Source organism: Mauremys reevesii, linkage group 2, assembly GCF_016161935.1.
Source record: "Mauremys reevesii isolate NIE-2019 linkage group 2, ASM1616193v1, whole genome shotgun sequence".
Classification (NCBI taxonomy): Eukaryota; Metazoa; Chordata; order Testudines; family Geoemydidae; genus Mauremys; species Mauremys reevesii.
The window spans coordinates 104,409,984-104,428,382 of NC_052624.1; the positions used below are offsets into that span (position 1 = coordinate 104,409,984).

The window sequence follows — 18,399 nt, forward strand, 5'->3', positions numbered from 1 at the left end:
CTGCCAGTGAAGGGCATACGCTGCATCACACACCCTGCCACTTAAGACCTACCACCTGGTGGGGGGGGAGTATTTCCTTTCCTGCTTCCCATGCAGCTGAGCCCTCACTGTAGCCCTCTCTTGCCTCAGTTTCTCCATCAGAGGAGCCATCTGCCTCCCTCCTCCAGGGTCGGAGTCCCTATCATGGCATGTTCTGCTCCTGTGTGGGTTCTCTTGTCCATCAGGGCCTTCTTATCCACCAGTTTCCTTCTAGGTGTCAGAGATGGCTTCCCCACCAGGTCCATAGTCATCACTGTCCCATCCCTCTGGGCAGTTTCTGATCCAGGCTGGTTCTTGGGCATCCCTTTTTTATCCCACCTTTTCCAAAAGGGGTATATGGCCCTTTTCATGGCACCGAAAACAAGCCCTTTGCCTCCCATTTGCCATGGGCCTCCCATTCTCCTTTCCTTGCTCAGCCCCTTCCCATGGGCTAGCTTCAGCCCTGCAACTAAGAGGGCACTCCTTCCTCAGGTGCCCCTGTTGCCCAGAGGTCCAACATGCCCATATCCTCCCTATTCTCCTCACAGGAGGGACTCCCTTGGGTTCTCACCCCTTCCCAATCTCTGGGAGACGCTTTTGTCCCCCACCCTGGTAGGGGCACTCTCTCTTCCAGTGTCCATGTTGCTCACAGACATAACATTCACTTGGCCCAGCCACCAGCCCTGGTGCCTGGCTTTCTCTCTCACTCTCCACACCCTCTATGGACCTCCTCTCGCAGCGACTTGAATAGGTACAGCTTCTGCTCTGCTAGTTGGGTCATACAGGCCTGCAAGTACTCCTGGGCCTCCTGTTCTCTCTTTTCGTTTGCGAGCACCTGCAGCAGCAGGGCCTGAAACCACCTTTGCTGCTTGTCAGCCCTTTTTCGCAGGGGCACTGACTTTGGAGTTCTGTCTTGGAAGGCACAAGAACCCTCTGCAAAGAGGGCCTCTGCATACCCCAACTCCATTGTCTCCCTCTTCTGTGTTCCTCAGTCTCTCAGCTCTGGGACAGGCAATGGTTCCCATAGTCCTCTATCCTTCCCTTATATCAGGAGAGACCGTGTACCTGTGTTCTCCACCACATGTGATGGGGTGCGACCTGCTGGCTGTCTGGGGAATTAGTGCTGCACCTTCTTCTCATGGTGTCTCGCCCGCTGTCACTTCTGGGACCACAACATTTTCTTCTGTGACACTGCCCTCCAGCTGTGCCATACTCTATGCTCCTCTCCTTCCAGGGGGATCCACAGTCTACTGTCCAGCCACTCCCATCAGTGGAAAACTGCAGTTCACTCTCTAGCCACTTCCTTCAGTGGTTCCAGCACCTTCTTTGCCCTTGTATCAGTGCCTCAGACTGCAAATCCCTGCAGCCTGTCAGGAGCTGCTTTTAGCTCTCTGCCTGCAGCACTGCTCTGTTCAGGGTGCTTGCTGCCCTCTGCCTGCAAGGCAGCCAGTCTGCCTCCCTTTTTAAGCTCCAGTGAGTGACTAACCCTGCTCTGTTCTGCAGCCCTTCTTATATGGGCTAGCCCAGCCCAGATTTGCTGCTCCTATAAGCCCTTCTGTGATTGGCCACCTCCTGCACAGCCTCCCTAGGGCTGCTTTTAATCTCCTTTCTGCCAGTGTGGGGCAAATGCCCCATCACAGAGTGGCTGAGTTGTGTTTAGTGGCCTGTGATTACAGGAGGTCAGACTAGATGGTCTTGTGATAATTCTTGCCTTCAGCTTTATGACTCCACGATTTACATAAATATGGAGAATAGAATTAGAATCAATGTGCATACACTGTACTACTTGAGAAGTTATGATTAAACAGGCATTCCATGGATAGTGGTGTACCTTCAAAGACTTGCTGCCTGAGAAATATATCAAAGTTTGTCACAGCACTTTGTATATTATAGAAAGTCCTACCCATTAAAATCTAGCTGTTCAGCTTGCTAAAAGACATCTTGAACTAAAGTCCACAGAAATGGAAGATAAAATTAAATCAGCTTTGACCAACTATCTCTCAAAAACCCTAAACATTAAATGGAAGAAATCAAATGAGATAATATATTTCAGACAGTTATTCTTGCTACATCCCATTGTTGAATATGGCAAAGAAGAATTGTAGAGAATCATGTCAATATTACGTTTTTCCAAAGCTTATTAAAACCACTTTGCTGCTGCTATCACCACTGGAGCTAACTGAAACTTCAAACATGAAGTCAATATGTTGTTTGAAATCATGCTAATGGCATTCAAACAGCAACAAGAGTGTCCCAGAAAAGAACATACAATATTTTAGTCTGGTGGTTTTAAGTATACAAGACAGCCAGGCATGATCTATACAATGAAGTGTTTATATATAATACTTAACAGTTCAATTAAGTAACAATGTTCAGTCTCTATTACCTAGGACTAAATCCTGGCCATAATGCATACCTAGTACAGAATTTGCTTAGTGTGGAGAGACACAGTTATCATGATAACTTCTGCATATGAGGGAAGGAGAACCCTTCCCACGGCAGCTTTTTAGTGCCTACATGGACACCAACATACTTACTACAACATCTGTAATGCCACCCTCCCAGTTGTCATTATCCCTTATAGAAACATTCACTAGAGGTTTTCATGGAAACCTCCTGATAGATTTTTTCTTCCAAACAATCTAATTGAATTGAATAGAAAATTTCACAGGATGGTTCAGAAACATACAGAAAGCTAAATGCTGTCTAACTTCAGGAGAGACAGAGCTTCCCCTTGTTGTGTGTTTGTATTTAATAAAACATTATGTCAAATAACTAACTCAGTGGAAGTTTTATTTGAGTAAGAATTAAGCAATACTGAATATAGTGCTTTAAAGAATACAGAGAGGAAACATACATACTAGCTCTCTGTAACTGGAGAAGTGATGGCAGCTTTACTTCAGTTCACTTCTATCATCCCAAAATCCACACTTTGTATTCCAGTTTAGAACAGAGAAAATCCTCTCCCATGTTTTTTTCCAGGGTTGATTTTACTGACATTTTGCTTGCTTTGAATATTCTCAATGTAACCTAATCAATATGATAATCACATCTGTAACAATATTCAGCTCTTAATGACTTAAACATTGATCAACACATCACTTAATGGTCTGCTGTTACATTGATTACAGAACACAGATGCTATACTATGCTATTCCTTGTCCATTTTCTCAGTTACTAATTTTATCAGTTTTAATGTGTTTGTCAATTACATCATTTTGTCCATTACAACACACATTTATAGTAATAGACATCTCTTTATATATTATGGGGTGTTAACACAAGAGAAACCAAGAAAAAGATGACCTATTGACCATGAAGTTCTTTTCACATTATCTGGTTTACATAACTGATAAATTAAAGCATCTTTTGATCTTATTAATCACGAAAAACACCTGCTCCGGATGAGTTACATTTGGGAATTTGGGCTATGTCCGAGTAAAAGCACAATGGTTAAGTACAGTTCTATTGATTGATTACAGACATTTTCCTGATAATTGGTTTCACACGAAGCACTGGGGTCAGCTACATTTCAGCTTAGGTTCCATTTAAAAACAAAGGATTATAAACATAAGAACTTTGGTTCATCTGCAAAGAGTCAAAAGGATTATGGGTAGTTTATTTCATTTACTAACATCCTCCATCCTTAACAAACTTTGACCCACCTGGGAGAGATGAAGTGGAAGAGAATTGGGTGCCAGTTAGAAAATACAAAACAAAACAACAACAAAAAAAGAAAGAAAGAATAAAGTCAGTTTTATCTGAACATGTTATCCTTTGTCTATATAAATTATTAAAATTGTTATTGGGAAAACCACATTGGTGGCCATTAATCAGTTAAAGCAATTCAAATGTAGTCAGGAGCTGATGAAAGACCTATAACAATAATTCTCTGTTCTGCTTATTCTGAATATGAAACCGTATAATGTGCTATTTTTATTTCAATTTAATGTATATCTCCCTCTGTCATAAGTTGAATAAAATTTGTTTTGAATACAAAACTCTGAAGTAGACTCCGACACTTTTGACAATAAAGGTTGATTTTTTATAATTTTCACATTTATGCCAGAAGAATTAAGAGATGCTCTTTTACTGTTTTCTCGCCAGGAACAGCTGTCTCAGGAATAAGAAAAGGGGGCTGGGGGAATAGCCCAGCAGTTTGAGCATTGGCCTGCTAAATCCAGCATTGTGAGTTCAACCCTTGAAGGGGCCACCTAGGGATGTGGGGCAAAATCAGTACTTGGTCCTGCTAGTGAAGGCAGGGAGCTGGACTCAATGACCTTTCAGGGTCCTTTCCAGTTCCATGAGATAGGTATATCTCCATATATTTTTGTCCATAGTCAGGCAGAACTCCCATTGGGCTCAGTTCTGAGCTCAGACCATTTTAGTATCAGTAATTCCATTGATTTTAGTGGAGTCACATTAGATTTGCACAGGTGTGAATGATAGAACAATCAAACCTTCTGTATTTTCTTTGTAATGATGGATGTTTCAATGAAAAACACAATCTTGAAATTGGGACGGGAGGGGAGGTGTTAACAAATCTGAACCACTTCCAACATGAAAATGCAGATTCTAGAGGAAATGAGTCTGTTCCAATACCCTGAATCAGAATATCCCTGGACTTTAGTGAAATTCAGAATGGGTTTCAAACTTTGTTAACACAAATAGTGGGCAAAACCAGCATCCCAGAATAAAACATAAGACTGGATTCAAATCCAGCTCTGAACTTTATGGCTAAGGTCCATCTTTATCTTTAGAATGTGGACACACTACCTGAACCCCTCAGCTTTATACCTTGCACTATCCAGCTCCAAGCTACTTTTGTTTAAACCTAAGTGCTTACCATTTGAGAGAAAAAATGGCCACAATCATTATTCATGAATTGATAATTCAATTTCTGTGAAGGAATTTAAATAGTGAGCAAGGATAGTTATCGTTCTGATATTTGATAAATGGAAAAAAGATTTAGTTATCCTGAGGTAAGATTACTTTTCAGAGAGGATGACATTTATTACCCCAAGGACATATTTCAACATATCTCTATCCTTTATTTAGAAGTGAGAGTTCTGTTCATCTGAGAAGAAGGCAATTGCATTATATTCTTGTCTGCTCGGATGGGGGTGGGCAATTGATGTATTTCTGGAGGGAACATTTGTGGAATATGAGAGAGTGTATTCTATGGAGGGTAAGCAGTTTATCCAATGATCCTTTCCCCTTACATCTTTTCAATTCTACAGTAAACAATTCAAGCTATAATGTGCGTCTTCTGAGCCCTAAACACACAAACATTGCATCTAACAGAAAAAAAAAGTTGAGTGATATCAATACCCCTCCACCCCTCAAAACAAAAAGCAAGCCACTAAAAATTGACCATTGTAATCAATAGTGGAATTCCTCAATTTGTATGATGGATGAAACCAAAATGACACATTTTCAGGGTGCTAGGTGAGTACAATGTGGTTAACCCACTATCATTTCACTACTCTATTATTTTCTTAGATTCCCATATTTGTGTAGTGTGTTTTACACATAAATTCTTCAGGGGTGAGGATCTAATGAACTCATTGTGCCTTAAGGAAGGGGGAGCCAGCTTTAAACGTCCATCATGGAACCCCAGGAACCCTGTCAGCAGTTGCTGCAGTTCAATGTACTGATTTGGCACATCTTTTCCAAAACTGTACTGCTGTTTCTTCCTCCAGTGCTGCTCAGTTTTCAGGCTGTGTTGACTCCTATTTGTCTACTACTAACAGCTCTCACAACTTCCCCTGCTGGTTGACTTTCTGCTATCAGAATCCTAGTGCCTTTATTTCTGTTAGTGATAGGCAGTGGTGAGGCCATACCAGAAAGTAGGGCTGAATAGAAGCAGAAACAAAACCATCTCAGAGAAGAGTAATAGGCACATGCTGAGTGGACAGTTGCCTGTGAATGGAGAAGCTGAGCCAGGACACCTTTGAAAACACTGGAATAGGTCAGAAATTCTAGGGAAGCTGAGGTAAGTGAAGCAATCAAGTAGACTTAAGTGGGAATTTTCTGATGAACTTTTTTTTTGGTTTGTTTTTGTTTTTTTTTAACCTCCCAAAAGCCAATTAGCCAAAAACTGAAGCTGTTTGTGAAACTGGGTTGGATTCAACAAATCTCCTGACTCAAACACTTCTTGGATTTTTTTTAATTGTCAAAATGTCTTGTTACGACATTTTTGAACAAGGAAAATTGGGTTTTATGAGTTGAAACAAGTTTTTGTTTTGAAATTTTAGTAAATTTAGACTAAAAAAGGTTTTAAAAGGTCAAAATCAAAATAGTTTCAATTGACCCACATGGAATGTTGTCCCCCACCCTTCCCCAGTTTGGTGGGTCTCAAAATATTTTAGGATTTTGACTTTGTGTCCCAATCTGGGACATGAAAAGTTTTGAAATTTTCCTGTGGGATGGGAAAATCGTTTCCCACCCCACCCCAGTATCAAGGCTGGCACATATTTAAGCCAGGGCCTTTGTTTTCTCAATCAGCAGAGCCTTTTGGAATGGCCAGGACCCAAAACCTTCTCCTTCATGACAACATAATCCTGCAGTTAGTGAGGGGGAAATAAACTATTTCTTTTCACCTGTCTCATTTATGAAATTATTTTAAAGGGGTTATTAAAGCTATCATCTGTTTTTCCAAGTATATTTATAAATTATTTAGGAGTTTGAGATTGTTCTAGTATTTCATATTACCAAAGGCTATTTTTTTCTATGCAACCATTTCACCATTATACATTTTAGACAAGTTGGTTTTTACCACTTTTTAATTCCAAACTTTTGCCTAGTGAGCTTTTAATATTATGTAGGTTAATTGGGTGCTGCATATGTCTGTCTTATTCCAATATAAGTTTTAAATATATTTATTCAAGACTATTCCCACATTTTGGACAGTGATTAATTTAATAAAACATTATTATAGAACTGACTTCAATATTTTAATAAGCAAATTACAGTTCCAGTAAAATGATATTACTTTAAATTCAGTTGGCATTTCTGAATGTATTTTAAGAGCAAACATACCAACCCCTGTAATTTCTATAAAAAGAGAGGGAGGAGGACAACCTTACATTATTTTGGAGAGAGATCTCTCTTCTCCACTAAAACTGTAACTTACATGTATTATAAATCATATTTTGACCCCTTCCCTACAATTCCACAAACTAAATCTAATCTTAATGAAAATTTCTCACTTGAAGTTCCCTTGTGATGGGAATTTTTTTCCTTTTGCCAAAGTGAAGCACATCAGATAAGATGTTTTAGTTCTGTGAAAATTAACAAATGGAAGATTCTCTCTTTTCAAAAAAAAGTCTTGGGGTGAAATCCTGGCCCTATTGAAGTCCATGGGATTTTTGTCATTGAAATCAATAGGATCAAGGATTAGGTGGGTGGTGGGGAAGGCACCGGGCATAAGAATATTCCAAATTTTATTATACTCATCTGCAAAGGGTATAATTATTTCAAAACTCACAAGATTTTTGCTAGACTAATTTAACATTAATGTTTATATGTAATATGTGTTAAGGTTCTGAGAAGGAAGGCTCTATACACAGTGGGACAGCTTCATTCTTGCTGTTACCTCATGAAGTCAAAGTAACATCAGGCATGAGAACATCCTCAAAAGTGCAAATGAATTATTATAAATAATGCATTCCAACTTTTGAACCTATTATAAAAGGTAACATATACATCCTTTCCTCGTTCTTATCTATGGATGATAAATATAAATCCTAATAAATATTGTTTTTGAGTCTTGAATATTTGCCTTCTTTATTGATTTAACCTGAATTGTAAGCATTCATGAGATAATTACATCATACTGTGAAATATTTTACAGTTAAAGTGGGCTACCCAGTGACGAATGAATACTATATTTAATTAGTAGTATTATGTCTTCTTTGTAAATCAGTTTTCTTTCCCCTGGATCTTGCATGGGACTGCTACAGAAGAGAGTATCAGCAACTCAGATCAATATCAAACTGAATTAATGGAATTTATCAAGTTGTGTCCCCATGAAGGGAGTTTTGGAGCTACCATTGTCTCACAGGCAGCCATAGCAGCTCCATCACAAGGTTGGTTTGATATCCAGATCAGGGCAACTGTGCACAGTGATTCTGAGTGATAGCCCAGACATACAGTGATAAAGGAATGAATATGTTCAAGGACGATCCAAATCATACAGAGGCACAGATCAGAGTATTTATGTGGGGAAATAAACCAGCATTTTACACTGCAGTGGAGAAAGAGAAGTCTGCTGGATTTCTGAAAATGGACATTGGTGACATGGGCCAAGTTTAAAAAAGCAACTAGTGATTTTGAATACCCAACTTAAGAAGCTTTGAAGAGACCTGTTTTTCAGAAAGTGCTGATCACCAGCATGCTAAAATTTAAGAGGTCTTGAGTTGAGCTCTCAGAAAGTTGAAGAACCCTAAATCACGTGGCAATGAATCTTAAAAAGGCTAACTAATTTACAATAAATGAAGGAGGTACCATAATAGATCTGCCTACTTTGGCTTTCATTAAAGGATGTAGAAAAAAGGAAAACAATCAAATCTATGTAACTGAAGTAGAAAGGGGGTGGAGGTTGGTCTGAGCAAAATTGGTCAGAGCCAGTGTCAAATCCAGAATTTGAACCCTCCCCACAAATTTGTGGAAGGAAGTTTGATACAGGTCTGGATTTCTGGCTTATCTCTAATATCTGTCTCTCTCTGTGTGTGTATATATATATATACACACACACACACACACACACACACACACACAGAGATTAGATAGAAAGCTTTATGAAGACTAGTGAAACATGTCCCTAATCAAGGACGGGATAATTTTGAATAACAGTATCACTACTGATTAATCCTAGTTTATCTTGTGCCCTGAAAAATTATTGGATTGTTCTATGAGTGACAGTATTGCTGGAAATGAGTTTTCAAGATCAGACAGAAATAAAATGATCATCTGCTTAGAATTCTAATTTTTTGTTTAAAGTCTGCAACCAGCAGACTTATGACTTTGATGCCCCTTCAAGATTCAGCAAAGATGTAAAGGGCACATAAGGGCTAATGATAATACAAATTTAGAACTGTATTTTCATGGAAAGGACATAACTGCAGTTAACATTATTGCTACTGATCTAGCGGCTGATCTTAATTATCACAAAGTGCACTAAATTTCACTGGGATTTGAGGACATTCATTACCTCCCAGGGGGCATTCAGAACCTTGCAGAATCAACCCTTAAAAAGATCCAAAGGGACTGTCAGTCTAACCTTGATCACAGGTTACATGGCATTCTGGGGCACATAAGCTATAAAAAGCTGCCAAAAGCCAGTTGCCCATCAAATCAACCTTTTTAGGAAATGTTAGCCTGGTTTATGCGGTTTGGTGTGAAGGGGGAAATGCACTATGGACTCCATGCAGTAAGCATGTTTTTTGAAAGGGATAGCCTTGCAGAGCCACTTGAGGGTGAGAAACTCACGTTAAATGAATGGTCTGGCTCTGCACAGCCCCTACTTATATCCCGAAACCTCTGCTCCCCTGATCAGGATAGGCCTCCTTTTCATTACGGTGGGGCACTAAGGTTGTATCCGGGTTTTCTGTTGTCCAGGGCAATGATTTGTTACTATGTTCTAAAATCATTTGAAAATAACAACACAAATTGTATTCAAGTTAAAAAATAAGATCTACAGGGTATGATGAGCCAGGAAGTTGCAGGGCTTTTCCTTCTTTTCTTTAATACTGATTGCCCTGTTATTTCCCTGTTGTGTCTCCCTAGGTGAGTTCCAGAGCTCCATAAGTCCTTCATATGACAACTGAGCTGGGCTCTGGACTTCACCTCTGAGAAGAAGGAGATGAACAACACCATATAGTGTAGACTGTCTCCTCAGAAGAGAATGTTCACTCTTAGGTGTAAAGTGATTCTACAGCTACGGAGCCCATGAAGACTGCTAAGCAGCCAGCGCTAATGAAACATGGAAACTCTAGGGTGCAGTACTGAGCCTTGTAATCACTTCCAAAAGACTTAGCTCACTCTAAATACAAATGGTTCTGTCTATCCTTGTACCTCATCAGTGGAATACCTGGATATCATTTCAGATAGCTACTCTTGATGACCCTGTGTAATTTTTGTTATCATGGGTGTCCTTCAAATCCTTATTATTATCTTTCTGTGTATACACTATTCACTAAGTAATCTAATTATATTAATAAGGCAGGCAGCCTTGATGGGGGGATGGGGGGGGAGGAATAGTAGTGTCTGTATTAATGACAGATTCGTCTTAATAATCAAAAGTCTTCTTCTGGGTATACTTAGACGGAAAAAAACAAAAGCTATCCTTTTCCTATTTCATTTTCCAGTTCTTTAGCACATAGCATTTCAGATGGAAGGCTCTCAGTGAAGAGTCAAGAATGATTTAATGTCCTCAATAAACTCTATGGGAGAATTAAACTTGATGTGAGAATTTTTGCATGTCTTGTCTAATCCACTGGATTTAAGCAAGCATATCATACCAAAGTGACAAAAATTATATGGAATTTTTCATAGCATTGTGATCCCCAGTAAGAGTTATGAGCTATTAAAATTGAAGTTTGAAGTGCTTTGCAGCAGCAGTTCTGATGCAGCTCTGAACTCCTATATGGTCATTTTTAGTACATTTATACTCTTACAGAAATTCCTTCAACAAATTCTCCATCTCTTCATTGAGAAGCAGGGAGATATGTGCATACACATTTTATAAGTGAAAGAAAATCAGACGATTTGGTGAGCAGATGTTTGCAGATGGAGCAGGAGGAAGGGAGAACAGCTTCTAATCTCAGTGGTGATATCTTTTCATATCGCTACTGTTATTTTAATCCATGTTTTCTAGACTTTTAGATGCAAAAAAAAAAAAAAAAAGACTCACAGCCATCGTGGCCAGATGGTACCAATTCAGAGTCTTTTTCAGAAGTGTCTTAAATAAATCTCTTATATAGCAACAAATGTTTCTAAGGTTGGATATCTCAAACAACTCAAAATAAATTCAATAATTGAAGATTACTATGGCTATCTCCTAGATTTCTGCTGTCTTTATTGTGGTCTAGTCTAAGGCTGAAAACCAGAATTCTTAGGTTCTGTGCCTGGACCTGCCACTTGCATTTTGTGTACTGATGAAAACACAGTCTTCTCTATAGTAGTTAGTACTCTGCAGTCTCCTTTCATTTCCCTGTAGACATCTTTGCCACCTCTCACAGCTTGACCCTGTATGCTTCCTGTAGCCATACACTGTAAAGTGTCATTGAGGCACCAGGAATATGACTTGCACTATAGGAGAGGAGAAGTACTTTCAAAATGAAAGCATGAAGATTAAGAAATGGGATATTGGAATGAAAGTGTGGATAGAAGAAAACACAGGCACAGTTATTTGCTGTGAGCAATGCTGCCTCCAAAATAGGAGGCTGGTTTGGAACCTGGCTGAAACTGAGGCTTAATATATTGATATTTTCAGAGCATTAAGCAGGAAAATTATTTCATCTTGGGTTACAGTAGCTGGTGAGATACAGTAAGTTGTAACTGCAGTAGGTTGCAGGAGAATATTCTCAGAGCCTAGTGTATTACAGACACAGTATATACATTTAGAAAAAACGAGGCAGTGACATGCATTAACAACAGATGATTATGAACAAATGTATTCCCTGAAGCCACTAAAAAAATCAAGAATGAACACGAGCAATAATTCTCTCATTTGTTCCGGCTGGTTAAGAAAGAATCCCAAAAGCATTCTCTCTCTCTCTCTGTAACTTGTACAATAGTAACTGATATGATTTTGGCATAGCAGGGTTCTTTTTTATCTTTTAAATATCACAACATTCACATGATGAAGAGGGTCAAATTCATGGAAATATAGGGTTTTTTTGTTTTTATTTCCAAAAAAGCTACTCAGAAATCATGGGTATTGCACTGTGTGTCATTCCTAGTATAAACAACAAGAAGGTATTGTGATAACAGCCATTTTGAATGTAGGAGTTCTGCTATAGCATCCGTCGTATGTAAACTTCACCTAACTAACAAATTCCATGAATGGAACACTGTCCGTTTCTTTTGCATAATGTTTGAAGCTCAGGTTTTCAAAGGGGTCTAAGTGAGTTACACCAAAATCACACTGCTAGTCAATGGGAATTGAACACCTATCTACTTTTGGCCCCTTCGAAAATCCCATCCTGAACAAATGCAAGGAATGAGAGCTAGTGAGATATTCTCTTTTGAAGAATTAACGTTTGGAGTAGCAGGGATTGAGGATATGAAAAACAATGAGAATTACATTTTTCAAAGATCAACACAATCTTTGCCATTATAATTAGATAATGTATTCTCAATCTAATTAAAGTGTATGAGTAATAATAGGACTCATTATGAAGTTTGCATTTCCTCCATAAGTAAATATGTTATTTACTTATTACAAAAGCTGGTTATGTTATACTTAGGGCATTATGATTAAACAATTAGTTGGCATGCTGTGTTAGCTCTTCCCTATTTCATTTTTACTTATTACAATTCTTTTTTTTTTAAATGTACTGTTGTCAAAGGCTTACTGTAGTCTGTTTAAGGCACCTATCAGTGATATCCATGTGCCAGACAGTATTTTACAAAATGATTATTTCAGTGAGTTAATGTTATATAGCATTACAGCAATATAATAGGAAAGTGGCTAAGTTTGCAGCCATCCCCTTGGGCTTTCAAGTGAGTCTTGTCCTCTTTTTGGAGGCTTAGGCCACTTTTCCTGTGGCCATTGGTGGACACACAGGTCCACCCATTACTTTGGGTCCCAACCCATGGAACCTGTAAACAGCAGCCATGTACCACTGCATTTAGTTTGCTGCTGCTATTCCTTGGCTGTTTGCCCACGTAGCCCCTTTCCCTTCACCCCTTACCTCAGGGCTGCTGTTTTCAGGTCCTCTTCTTCCTCTCAATCTCCTGTAACCAACTAGGAGCACCCTTCCTTGCACCCCGGGTCCCTGCCAGGAACTGACCTGCTTAGGCTCAGCAGCAACTTTTATCTGATCCAGCTGGGCTCTGATTGGCTGCTTCTACGCATCATTTCTAGGCAGGCCTGGAGGACCCACTTTCACTGCTTTTTTCCTGGGGTGTTTTGGGGTAGGGTGGCAGGACTGCCACTAAAGGGCCTTCAAGGGCCAGGTATATCCCATCACAAAATTGGCATACGCTTACATAACCCATACATCATGCATGTGCCATCCTTGCTCTTGTAAGTGTTAACTAACTGATCACCCATCACCCTTAGCCATATTTGGTATATTCTGTGCTATATACATATTGCATTTCACACCACACACTCTTTTCCTGACTGGTTACATTTTTTTAAAGCAAGTTTTGGTCATGCAACCCTCCATTCATATTGTTATCTATACAGCTTAATGGTTCGGCCTAGCCATTTTCCTGTGTTTCCTAAATTTTATCTGTCTGCATGGCCTTATTCATTTGCTCCATCACCCTTACTCACTTGTTTTACCATACAGTTATCTATATGTAGCAGATTACTCACACAGCTCCTGTTTACCCAGTTTCTTTTATGTCCCTCCAATACTTTGATTCTTCAACATTGTGAACAAAATAATGAGACGACCAGCTATTCTGCCATCACTGCCATTTGGTGTCCTTTAAAAAAAGAGACTTTTGAGGGAAAAATTAGCAGAGACAGAGCTCGAGTGCAAAAATTGTTGATGGAAAGAAGAGGAAGGAATGAGTTTCACCATACTGGCTGCCATCCCCACCATCTCCTGGGATCAGCCATGACATGATTGAGTAGTCCTGATTCTAAGAGATGTCCTGACCAGACCGGGCCAAGAGAGGGATCCAGATGACATTGTCACCTCCACTGGCTTTGGTTTAATCCCAACCACCACCTAGAATATAAGACTTTGTCATCCTTCATCCTTGTGTGTCCTTTCTCTTCCCCACCTTATTTCTTTTCTTTCTTCCCTTGCTCTTCTGTTGCCTTCTGTTGAATAAGAGTCTGGCTATTATGGCCAGAACTGTACAGTAGAACCTCAGAGTTACGGACACCTTGGGAATGGAGGTTACCCATAACTCTGAAATGTTTGTAACTCTGAACAAAGCACAGTTCGGTCTCCAGATCCAGCAGCTGGCACTCAAAACCAGGCTTCAGCAGCAGCTGAGCTCCCTCCTCAGCTCTGACAGGGCAGCTTCTTTCCCTGGATTGGACTGAGTTTCAAGCTTGCCCCCCCCTTCTGGCCACGTGTGTGTGTGCGTGAAAACAGCATGTCCCCCTCCCGGTGGGGCACAGGGGAGGGGTGAAAGCAGCGCAGACCCCAGTGCTGCTCCTGCTGTGCTCTGCTGGCTTCAGCTGTCTTGGGCTGGCAGGCCCAACATTCACCTCTTAGCTGTAAGAAGCTGCCCCACGGGTGGGGGTCAGGGTGGGGATGGGGACAGGCAGCCCAGATATGTCTACCTTTAAGATGCAATGCAGGCACAGTACAGTATTTGGTTTTTTCTTTTCGTGTTTTTTGTCTCTGTTGCTGCCTGATTGGTTACTTCCGGTTTCACATGGTGTCCCATTGACTGGTCAGTCCGTAACTCTGGTGTTTGTATATTTGAGGTTCTACTGTATATTTTGCAACTCTGGTCTAAGCCTGTGATCAGAAAGGCAGTTAAAAGTAATGCCCTAAACAGCCCAATGCTGGTACAACTTTGCCAGGTCTTGCCAGGTGCTGGGCCTGTGTTTTTCCAGCAGTGAGGTTGCAGGTGAGAGTCAATACCAGAAACAGAAGCTGCATTTTCTATCTTGCTGTTCCGCCCCCCCCCCCCGCCATATGTTTGTCTTGTTTGGTCTTCTAGGAAAAGGGATCAGATTTTAACGACAGCAGCAACAAAAACAGCTTCAGCCCATTTCAAATAACTTCTTCTCTTTTCCCCAAAAAGGACAGTTAATACCATCTTTGATACCATCTAAAAGACTGTCAGACAAGGATTTTTCATTCTAAAGACTCTCTCCAGCTAAAGGGAACAAGACACACTGTTAAAATGAAAACCTTATTTAATACTGTATAGAAAAAGAAGGAAAAAATGGTTATAGAATTTGAAACTTATCTTTATAGCCCGTGTCAAAAGGGCTCACACATAAGCTTCTCTCTGCCTTCAGGTGCCAGGAGAGGATTTCCCATGTCAAAAGGGTTCAACCATTTTTTTTTATATTGTGTTTGCTGTAATGATAATTATACATGTTAGCTGCTTTGTTCCTTCTACCTCCTGTTTCAGTGGTACAGAACCATGGTCAGCTTTCAAATAATGGTAATTATTTTACTATTGGGTTCTTGAACTGGTGCACCTTCTTCCCCCAAGATACCAGAGCATCCACTGCAAGTCAAAAATTTACCAATCTTCAGCATTGCAAGTAGATTTTAATTCTTACTGGTACACATAGGCAAGTCATGGGAAGAACAAATGGGGGGGCACCAGCTAAAGGAGGGAGCACCAGCACGGGGCCTCTGTGCGCTCACCGTCCCTCCCCATCCCACATTACCTGGGGTGCGGGGGGAAAAAAGGAGGTCTGTCCTCCTGCTGCATTGGATACCGATTTCTGAACTGCAGGGCTCTCCCAAGAACCGCAGCGGTGAAAGGAGCGGAACATGGAGTGGCCCCACGCCAGCAGCTCCTCTGGCATGGCTGTACCACCCCAGCCCTTCTACACAGCTGCGTCTCCTCTCTGGGGTCTGTATCCGCTGGGGTGTGTATCCAAATTCAGTATCCACTGAACTGAACCACAGGGCTCTCCTGTGAACCACAGTGGCGAAAGGAGTAGAATGTTGGGCTGCAGGGTGGCCCTAAACCAGCAGCTCCTCTGGCGCAGCTGTACCGCCCCCAGTCCTGTCCTCCAGCAGGGCTGTACAGACCCCAACAGGAGTTGCAGCTGCATGGAAGGGTTTAGGGCGGGGGCTGGGGGCCATATGTTTTGTTCCTTTTTCCACTGCGGTTCCCAGGAGAGCCCTGCGGTTCTGAAAATATGTCTTTCCGGTATGATGTACCGGCAATAAATATCTTAATGGTACAGCATATCTGACCATACCTGCTTACTTGCGCCACTGCCAATCTTCCAAATGCTGCAGTGTTGTAATTTTACTAGCCCACCTTTTGTATCTTACCACTTAATTAGTCTATCGAATATTCTGCTATCTTTTAATGCAGAATTTAGTTTACAAATGTTTTCTGTGTTAATAGTCTTAGCACTACTAAACTGAAGATTAAAATACAGATGAGCTGAACTGCTTGAAGACAACATCTTCATTTAATGAACTGGCTTATCATTATTGTACCTTTATTGCATAATTTTTAAAATGTCCTTTCTGTGCTGCAAATATCCTGTAGCAATGCTAACTCTGGCTTTAAAATATTTTGGAAGATTATTCTGACTAAGCAGCAATGTCGTTTCAAGGTAAAGGTGATCTGGAGTCAGAAGTCCTTGGTTTTATGCCTACCTGCAATCACTACAGATTCCTTCATTGCATTTATCCTACTTGTGGATCTCATCATCATTAAATTGTTTTTGAATTCTACAGACTCTTGGACTGAGTGGTATCTTGTGGCAGTTAGTTTCTCTAACTATACCCTTTGGAAAAAAAAATTCCTTTAGTCAGTTTTAAATGCATTTGCCTCTTGATTTCCTTGATTATCTCCTTGTTCTTCCATTATTAGAAAGGATAAATACACCACCAAATCTATTTTTTTTAATAATTCATTATGTTATATAACTTGATCATATTTTATATTTTTCGACTCTCAGTGTAGCAATCCTAATATTGTCTGTATATCCTCATTTGGATTTGCATTCAAGCAGGGAATGCTCCACTCCCTTCTTCCAAAGGATGGCAACACCCTCATGGTGTTGTCCATCATCCCATCCAGAAAACAGCAAAGTTTCTCCTGAGGCTGTTGTTAATCTTCCTGATCCCGTCCATCTGTTCTCGCTGACACCCAGGATGTGTAAACTATAGTGTCTCATCTCTGCTGTGACCTGAGATAGTGTCCCTGTTTCGTACATTGTCCGTATGTTCCAAAAAACAAGTTTGGTTTTTGTCTTGGTGTTGAGCACTTCAGTCTTCATGCCAGTGGTTTCCTTTTGGCTTTCACCACTGGCAGTCATACGGGTCATTGACTCCTGAAAGCCATCCCACACAGTAATGGTCGATTTCTCTGCCACTGTTTCCGTAACATATTTTGTTTTTTATGGGACAGGGTGGTTATGAGAGCCAGACTGAAAGGGAAACACAGGAAACTGATTCCAACACCAGAGTAGCAATAAGATGACACCTGAAGGCAAGCAAAAATGAGGCCACCTGAAAACAACATGCCAAATTGCTGTGGAAGCTGAGCGGAAAATCCTGGGGCACAGCTGGGGAACTATTGAAAGACTTGCCAGGACAGGAGTGGAGGAGCTTCATCACTGCCCTAAACGCCAGAGCTGTAAAGGGAACATGATGATGATGATGATCCTCATTTGGAAAAAAAATAATTCCTCTAGTCTTTTTTTTTGGTTGTCATCCACATGTGGATTACATCTATTTCTGTTATATATTTTTGATATGGAGTGACAAGAAGTAAACACGATCACTCCAATTGAGCGTATAGCATTGTTTTACACAGTGTAATTAGAATATTTTTACTATTATTTTTATATCATTCATTTTACATATGTATTCCAGCAGCACTCAGTATGCTAGGCCCTGTGAAAAACACAAATTAAGATATGGTCCTACCAGGGCTTACAATGTAAGAGGGCAAGCAATGTATGAATGAGGTGGTAGATGAGGACACATTATACATATCTTCTTTTAAGCAATCCCCCTGTAGCTGCTCTGCTATGTCCTTTTTGTTGGCTAATTTCTCATATTGTATTTAGTTTATATAAAGACATCAGCATCCAAAAATTCAAAACAAAACTCCAAGTGAAACTTTGTACATTTTTTTGTCAAGAGAAAAAAATCCCTGGATCAGATCTTCTAAGTCCCTGACTTCCATTCTTCTAACTTGGGTGAGAGAAATGGAGTTTCAGCTGCTTTCCAGACCCATCATCTCCTGATGGCTTTGGAGGCAGTCAGCTTGAGCTTCCTCCTCCTAGATTTTCAGGCATGGTTAGATCATCCATTTTCCATATGGAGTCTGTAGGAATAGCAAAGACATAGTATGTGAACTTCACCATCCCTTTCTGCAGCGGCAGGATCCCAAAGGCTTAACTGGGTTCAATTCTTGCTTTTGTCATTCTGTGTTGCTGAGACAATGCTGAGCACAGTAGGTGGTAAAAGGGAATTGTGTAAGTTGTGCCCTGGTTGTGCTTTTTGGGGGAAGGACATTGTTAGG

At 40.5% G+C, this 18,399-nt stretch overlaps 1 long non-coding RNA gene across 1 annotated transcript; it reads left to right on the forward strand.

The window, feature by feature from the left end:
- The first annotated feature begins 4,135 nt into the window (after positions 1 to 4,135).
- Positions 4,136 to 8,021, forward strand: LOC120397076. Its single transcript, XR_005593663.1, has 3 exons — positions 4,136 to 4,206; positions 5,838 to 6,013; positions 7,946 to 8,021. It is a non-coding gene; the product is annotated as an uncharacterized LOC120397076 (long non-coding RNA).
- Positions 8,022 to 18,399: the final 10,378 nt, after the last annotated feature.